Source organism: Rhipicephalus microplus, chromosome 7 (assembly GCF_043290135.1).
Source record: "Rhipicephalus microplus isolate Deutch F79 chromosome 7, USDA_Rmic, whole genome shotgun sequence".
Taxonomy (NCBI): Eukaryota; Metazoa; Arthropoda; class Arachnida; order Ixodida; family Ixodidae; genus Rhipicephalus; species Rhipicephalus microplus.
The window spans coordinates 64,299,773-64,307,711 of record NC_134706.1 but is presented as its reverse complement, the minus strand read 5'-3'; the positions used below and the strand labels follow the sequence as shown (position 1 = coordinate 64,307,711).

At 42.7% G+C, this 7,939-nt stretch overlaps 1 long non-coding RNA gene across 1 annotated transcript; it reads left to right on the top strand.

Annotated features, from left to right (window-relative positions):
* Window positions 1–517: 517 nt before the first annotated feature.
* Window positions 518–7,122, top strand: LOC142766961 (uncharacterized). The gene is made up of 2 exons (XR_012884684.1): window positions 518–646; window positions 4,778–7,122. It is a non-coding gene; the product is annotated as an uncharacterized LOC142766961 (long non-coding RNA).
* Window positions 7,123–7,939: the final 817 nt, after the last annotated feature.

The following is a 7,939-nucleotide window of genomic DNA, read 5'->3' as shown; positions in this document are numbered from 1 at the left end:
CTTAAGGATCCCCCAATTTTTCAGATTGATTTGTGGGGTTTAACGTCCCAAAACCAAATTTTTCAGAAACTGCTAGTTTTATTCTCGTTCAAACGAAAAACAAGTTGGTTGACTGCAGCACTCAAACAGGACTGGCAACCTGTTCTCTTTAATCTACCAAAAGTAGATATTCTAGATGACAGAACACTTTCAATATAGAGAGAATGCGTCAGCCTCTTGGCAAAAAGATTTGGCAATTTATGGCAGTAACGGAGGGCAACTGACAGTCATGCTTTACTTTTATAGGGAATTGATAGCAACAATCGCATCTTCCTTCAAGCCACATTTTCAGCCTGTGTAAACTTCCTCTATTGTGATGTGTGACAGCATCTATAATTGGTGTCACTGTGTGAAGTGGTCGTGCTCTAAACTAGGTGTTGAAACTAGATATCAGTGTATCATAAACATAGTGTATGGGCAAAATAAGGGTGCGACGTATCGCATTGATTTAGAAGTGGCTTTCTTTTCTCTCTTTCTAGCTTCGCGACCTCTGAATGTGGCACATTCAAAGAACAAGCTCTGGACGCTTTGCTCCGTGATTTGCCGGCGTCGAACATCCTTCATAGGAGTATTGTACCTCTCTCCTTCGCGGTCTGTAGTGACGCGGGTAAGTACTGTTTTTTTTTTTTCTTCTGGTAACTGCTTTTGCAGGTTCTGTTTGCATATGGCTAAGCATTGGCAAGCCTTCGTGTAACGATATCCTCAGCAACATACGAGACTATATTCTTCTGGAATTTGGTCTTACCGGGTATTGTTAAAAGAGAGCAGCGGAAGTTTTGTAATGTGCGCAAGCACATTCTCGTGGCATCGCGGTGTGAATAAATTGGTCCAGCTTTACTGTGTGGAAGCTGTGCTAATGCGTCCGGGAAACGTATACGTGTCGGCTGTAGGATGACCAAGGTTTTGTACACCTGTATTCACTTTGCCGCCTATTTACGCACTTTGTTCATTTTAAAATATATCCGATAAACGAAATCGCTCATCTGATATGTACATACTAGAATTTCCGGTGTTCTCGCACAGATACACCACTGCTAAAAAAAAACCCGCGCTGTAATGACTCCCTGAATACGGATTCCATAATTATTAGAGACAGAAAGCTCATAAAATAGTTGGAAGACCATCAAAACTGGACTTGTCACGCTTCTCTTAAGCTTCCGGGCTTTTCTTGATATCATCATGGCTAATAAAGCCTTGACGCAGTCATTCTATGAACCAGGCAAACTTGTTCCTGTTTACAAGACAAGAGAAGCATGCAAGGTCAGTTTTGACTGCATTACCACCACTTAAGGTGAATGCAACTGTGATGATGGGTGCATCTGTCCACTTTATTGCGTATCTCTGTGCATTACAAGACAATTACTCAAACCACCTGGAAAAAAACGAAAGAAAAGGGCGTCAATTTGCAACTCGATTTCTTGCCAAACCACCACCAGGGCTGGGCAAAAATGTTTTGAAATTGTATCGCGATCGATACAAGATACCCAGATGAAAAGTATTGGTGATACAGACACAACATACTGCCACAAAAATTGTATCCGATGCGACACATGACAATTGTATCTTAAGATACTTCCATACATTCGCATATTTGTTGGTATAGACCCCTCGGGGACACAAAACAATGGCTTGAAAGCTTCTAAAACGTGCCCCAATTCAGTAAAATGTTTGTTGGTACTTTACAAGTTTTGTTCCAAGGTAATTCTGTTTACGTCAGAACAAATAGGCCAGAATCTACATGTTACACGATAAATGTCAACGACAGTCTTGACTCTGGAAAGAGTGAACAAAACGTTTATTTGATGTTCTGCGCAAGAAAATTGGTGAATGGTATTCTGAAGGCGCTGCGTTAGAGTTCCTCGAGCGTGTAGCGGAGGCGAACAAGCGCATCTAGGCATGTCAGACACGAGCGCCACCTGGCACTTATCTTCGAAAACGAAGGCATGCATGACCGCGCAGAAAGATGCGCGCCAGTCTCGGAGGTGATGAGGTGTAGAATTCAAAGCGACAGGCAGGTGCCTTCCCCATGTCGTCGTAGCAAAGCGTTGGAAACAACTTCTTGAGCATCGCGTTGCACTGTCAGCGCAGCGCGATAAACGCTACAGTCTTTAGAGTTACTTGTGTTTTCCTCTTCTAGTATAAAGGCAGACAAAAAAAACGGAGACTTGTTGTTATGGCGCCTCAAATAAGCGCAATATTTGCTTTTTTAATTGACAATCGCACAACTATGAAAGCTAAACCTTGAGCAATATTGCTGGGCGCTGTGGATGGGGTTGGCCGTTTGGTGCCATTTGAGGTATTGTTAGGGCAAATAAACAGACAAATGTACAGACAGACAGGCAGACCAAATTTTTTCCGTCGAAGGTCCCCAAGAAAGACTATCGTCTTTACAACGTATTATAGTTTGATTAACTGTTTGGCAAGACGGCTCTGTGGACACTTCACTGACAGCTCTTTTTGCTTGTCATTTCCGTAATTGATGGCAGTCACTGCTAAGCTTGCTGACCAGCTAGTGGTTTGCTATTTAATCGCACAAGCTTCAATCAGAAGACTTCGCACGTTGGCACACATACCGGTGTGCAGTTTCAGCTTCTCTACAGAAGATTGTTATGCAATACTGAATCACCACTCCAGCAACAACACCGGTCGCGACATTTTAGTGGAATATTGTGTGTATAAACAGGCCTACATAGAGCTGCTCTTACCTTTCTTATTATTTATAACTGCAGGTGTAAACCACCTGTCTAAATTCTCACTAACGTGCAATCAGTTTTCTTTAGTGAGAAGACATGTGCACCTCAGAAACACCTCAGACCTATTGTATTGTCACGTGGTGGTGACTACGAAGAAAACGGCCGTCACTGGTAGAAATTGAAGTATACTTTCATGGGCAAAAATTAGGTAATTAGTTCCGAGTACAAGCCAAGCGCGCCGCATACTCTGACAACAGTAAACAGTGTCGTCAGCCTTCGGTAATCTCATCATCGACAAAACGCGTCTTGTATTTATGCAGAAGTGATCGCACATTCCAGCGTTATCGCTGGTCCAGCATGCGTAAGGTCGCGAAATAACAAGAGTACGCGTATGGCGCCTAATCTGAATACTAATTCGTAAGATTTCACGTCCTAAAACTATGATTATGTGGACCACCGAAAGAGAGAGACTCAGCAATTTTGACCATGGCTTGTTCATTAACATGCAATGACGTATTTCTCAAGTGCATGCTCCTCTAGCATTTGAACTCCATCGACATGCGGCCGGCGTAGCCGGATTTGCGCGTAATCCTATATCCGCACAATCTGGAACAGTCTTGATGTTTACGAAGTGATGCGTGTGGCGTGTTTAGTGGTCATCAGTTCTTTTGTCACTTAAACCCGATCACACCAAATTGAAAAAAAAAACGAATAAGATTGTGTGGCAGCGTAGTTGCACCAATCGTTGCGGGACAACGCCACTATTCACGCCATTGCCACCTATTGCTACGATTCCTTTCTCAGTCAATAATAGCTTAAAAATGGTGAGCATAATGTTTTGGTCAGTGTAGTGTTGGGACGGCAGTATCTTGTATCTTAAGATACACAATACATTATCGAATGTTATGGAAATAGATACAAATACTCGTCTTGCGAGAAGTATCGCGATACAGATTAATTATGCGCAAAGAGTATTTAAAGTAGTACATCAGATGCATGTGTCTTCGATACTGCAACATATGCACCATTCCACATACGCAAAACGCACCACTATTTCACAATGCACAATTGCAACGTCTCACAAGCACGTGCTATTTCAGAAACCTATCAAAATATCAAATTTAGCTGACCGGAGTACCACCGACGTATCGCTAATATAAATGTCTTTCTTCTTGATGAGGCATGCTTCTATTATCTCTCGCTCAATCACCTCCTTTCTTCTGCCTAGAAGCGTGATATTAGCCAATCTTGCGACACGTGCTGCCGTGCATAGGAAAATGTTGCTAAAGGTTATTCTTGATCCAAAGAATAATCTTTCGCTCGATAGTTTTATAGGTTTCTGAAATAGCCCGTGCAGTGCGATTGTCCGATTTGGTGATGTGTCCTGGTGGTGTGTTTTGAGCATGTGTGGCATGCTGCATATATTCCGGTTATTTGGAAAAAATAAATTTAGCAGTGAGTTTACGCTCTTTTCGCCTTCTCCGGCGACTTCCGTCCTACAATTTTCTTCTTGGGGCAATTGGTGCTTGTTACAAGTTTTACTAAAGCTCATTCGTGTACATGTATTCCTGGGAGCGTTGTCAGCATCACTTGTAGTGAACGTGGTGAGTATGGCTCCTTTCACCTGAGCATAGACTGCTGCTGAACAATAGACCTTTGTATGCTAGCCTAGGTTATGAACCCTGCAGGTGAGACATTCGCTACGATTAAAAGGAGAATTTTTTTGGATCTTTTTTTTTTGCTCAGCAAGACCAAATCCAGAAATTGGCCGAATGAAAGCATGCGGGACATTATTGTCTTTAGCTGTTGTGTGGTAACTGTGATATAAATTGCTCGAACTTCATTCGCTTCAGTTCGAACCCACAACCTTAGGTTATCGCATTCGATGGTCTACCGATTGCGGAAAATTCTATTACCTGGTGCATTCCTAGGCTAAATAAAACATTCGGCATTCCTAAATATTGCGTCTCCCATGAGCTCGCATTGCTCTGCGCACATTGTGTATTTGCGCTGCATATAATCATGAAATGTTGGTGTGTATGCAGCTCTTCAACCTTCAATCTCATCGATGGATGCTACATTCAAACCCGCATAGCCTTCTACGCCCAGCCTGTGCCTCTTGGGTGGACAAGACCATCCCTGTCTTGCTGTCAGGCCGTACCTTCATCAGCAGGGATTCACCTTCTGGTTCCTGCCTCTTGCTTGCCTTATTGGGAATGCATCCTGCAAAAAGCCTATCACTGCGGCGATGACTCTTCAGCAGTGCTACTCGGTGTCGTTCCACTGAGATTGATAGCGGGCGGATGAAAATTGTGCTACGGACTACATTTCTCGTTGCCACCGTAAGACATGCGAGCGATCTATGGATCCACCCTTCCCTACCAGCTGCCGATGAAATGCTGTGTAATAGCTTCGCGTCGGTGATATGTTGCCTATTCTTGTACAGAGCTGTTTGAAGGGTGGTCCCAAGGCTTACAAAATCTATCTCACACCGAAATGGTACGCTGTTCAGATGCCATTAAGTTAATCGTGTTTTAGGGACTGTCAAATATGCTGGGCCCATATCATTGATCAAATAAAGCAAGTGTAACATATGGTGGCATGATTCTCACTAGTACTCGTATTTCACCACTATATAAAACTGCAGCCAGATTCATTGACCGATCTGCAGGTTTGTTAGCCATGATAGGCATTCATTCACATTGTGAAATGTAGTGGCATAGTGATGCTTTTTTGCTTTAAACTTTATGCAAAGCTGGGTAACTTGCAGCAGATCCATGTATTATTCTGTGCGGAAGGCAGGCTTTTTAACCGTGTGTGCATGTTTTTGTACTTGTTCGTTGTGCGTTGCGGTGACCCGCTCTTCCAATCACAACACAACTTGGTGCTCCTATGGTTCGGTGTTTAGGATATTGTGCGGACGTGCTCGGCAACTTCTTGTTTGTCAAGTTAAGCTGAAGCATCACTAAACGTTACGTGCGGGAGGTGGAGTCTTCGCTTCTGGAGAATCTGTTTACTTAGGGCGTCCTGGTTGAAGGTCCTCTGAAGCATTGGTATTTGGTCCAATACGAACACTTGGCCGTGCACCTGCTTACGGTCTACGACATCATCAAAGTACCAGTTACGTCCTTCAGTCTGTTTTTGATGATAGTATTTTTCCAACTCGGCATTCAACTTTGAATGCTTTGGTCTCACTTCACCCTGTCGCTGAACATGTAAGAGCATCATTGTGCCAAAAAGCGAACAATGGGAGTGCATGGGTATGCCGAGGCGGGTCGTATTCGCCGCAAACAAAAGCTTGCGTTTTGGTGGGAGTCTGTCTGGCGCATAATGCTCGCTTTCTTTTGTTTGTAACTGCAATGTTGCTCTATATGCTTTTGTAGAACACGAATGCAGAGGCCAGGACATCAGCACAGTGCGGCTGCAATGCTCACTTCTTAAGTGAATACTGTTTGTTTCACGGTGAAGTTGTAAACTGTTGATACGTAATCAAGTAATCGAAAATACGTTCTCTTTAGTTTTGTGCACTTTGAATGTTCTTAAATTCGGTTCTGCTTGACAGGTTAGTTTCCTCTATATAGGTGTACTATGTTTTTGTAATATAGACAAATGTAGTGAATGTATCCTTTTCTCAAGTTTATGTTAAGCACTATAGTTGCGCAACCTTTAGGCGTCCGGAAAGGCCCGCCCTGGTTACTGTTGAATGGCGGAGTGTCACCTTGCCGACTAAACCAGCAACATAAAAAGGTGGCTGAAGTCCTGCCGATGCACTCGGCAACGTTATCGAAAAGCGAGGTCACTGGACCTAGGGCTCTTGACTTCTGTCTGGAGTGCATACCCATTAGTGCAGGCTTGTGAGCCTGCCTTTAGAAGTGAGTGGCGTTTCCTCTTAAAAGTTGTGGCTGTCAAATTAGTAGGGTACAGAGTTTTATTTGAAGCCTTTATTATAGTGCCACGTCGTTGAGTGTTGTGTGTCGCGTGGAATATTGAGTGTTGTGTGGAATCACTAGGTTGTTTGCTTCTCTGCTGTGCGGTTATTTTCTAGTAGTATTGGTCCAAATTTACAAAGTAGTTTTGGGCCTCCACAATATTTGTATTTTCCCCTCTGTTTGACTAACACCTATTGTCACTACAAGATTCGTTTGATTCACCATATCTATCGGTATGCAATATATTGTTCATTCTAATCCGTAGTGCGCTTAAATGTCGTTTTTTGGCCAGTTTGGTGTGAAATATTACGTAGGTACCATATTTGTATTTACACAATACTTGAAACTTCCACAACCGCAATCTTTGTCAAATCGCTTGCGCTGTTGTGATGAATTGCATAGTTTCCGTTTCAAAAATTGGTTGCTTCGATTTGAGCAAATAAAATCTGAACTGCATGTTATGTTATCTTTCTTAATTAGTGCTCTCTGGTGTTCAACTAGATGAGCACTTCACTGCACAATAGTGGTTGCAGTACCAGTCCAGGTGACAAACTGTTGCCCTCTAAGAGAGTCGTTAATGTATTGGTCAGTTAGACTTTAGAGCAATGTATTTCTAAAATAAATTTCGTATTCAAGAGATAATTATCCAAACGAGTTCAGAATATGGAGTTTCTACGAGATGAATGTTCAACACTGCTGCTGGGGTCGTTTTGACAAGTGGACTTGTCTTCATGGCAAGATTGAAAGGGTGGCTAGACAGGAATATTTGTCCACACTTTTTTCCCAGCGATGCTTGATATTCAATAATTGATCCATTCATGAATCAAACTCTACGGCTGACCACAGTATTGCTTGTCATGTACACTCTCTCGTGTGCAATTGTCTATTTTTCTACCGATTCGAAGTTCCGACTATACATCTATACAAATACCGATGTTGAGTGGGCAGAGTTCAAGACTATAAATTAAGATGCGATCCCCCTACTTTGAATTGACAGCAGTAAGTACTTTTACAAAGGTAAGTTTGGCATCTCATTCTCAATTCGTATTACTAATAAGGCGAAAGGGGGACAGCAGCTTGCTTAGTATTACTGTCTGCCCCCTCCAGCATCCCGCCGCTCAAGAGCAATCATTGAAGAATTATCGAAGTTCCCAGCCTACCTGACCCCTCTCAACTACTCGTAATTGTTCCTTCCCGTGAATAAAAAAAAGACATTCAAAAGTCACACTTCACTTTGTTCTGTATATGTTCATTGTGACCCTTTACTAATCCTCTAAT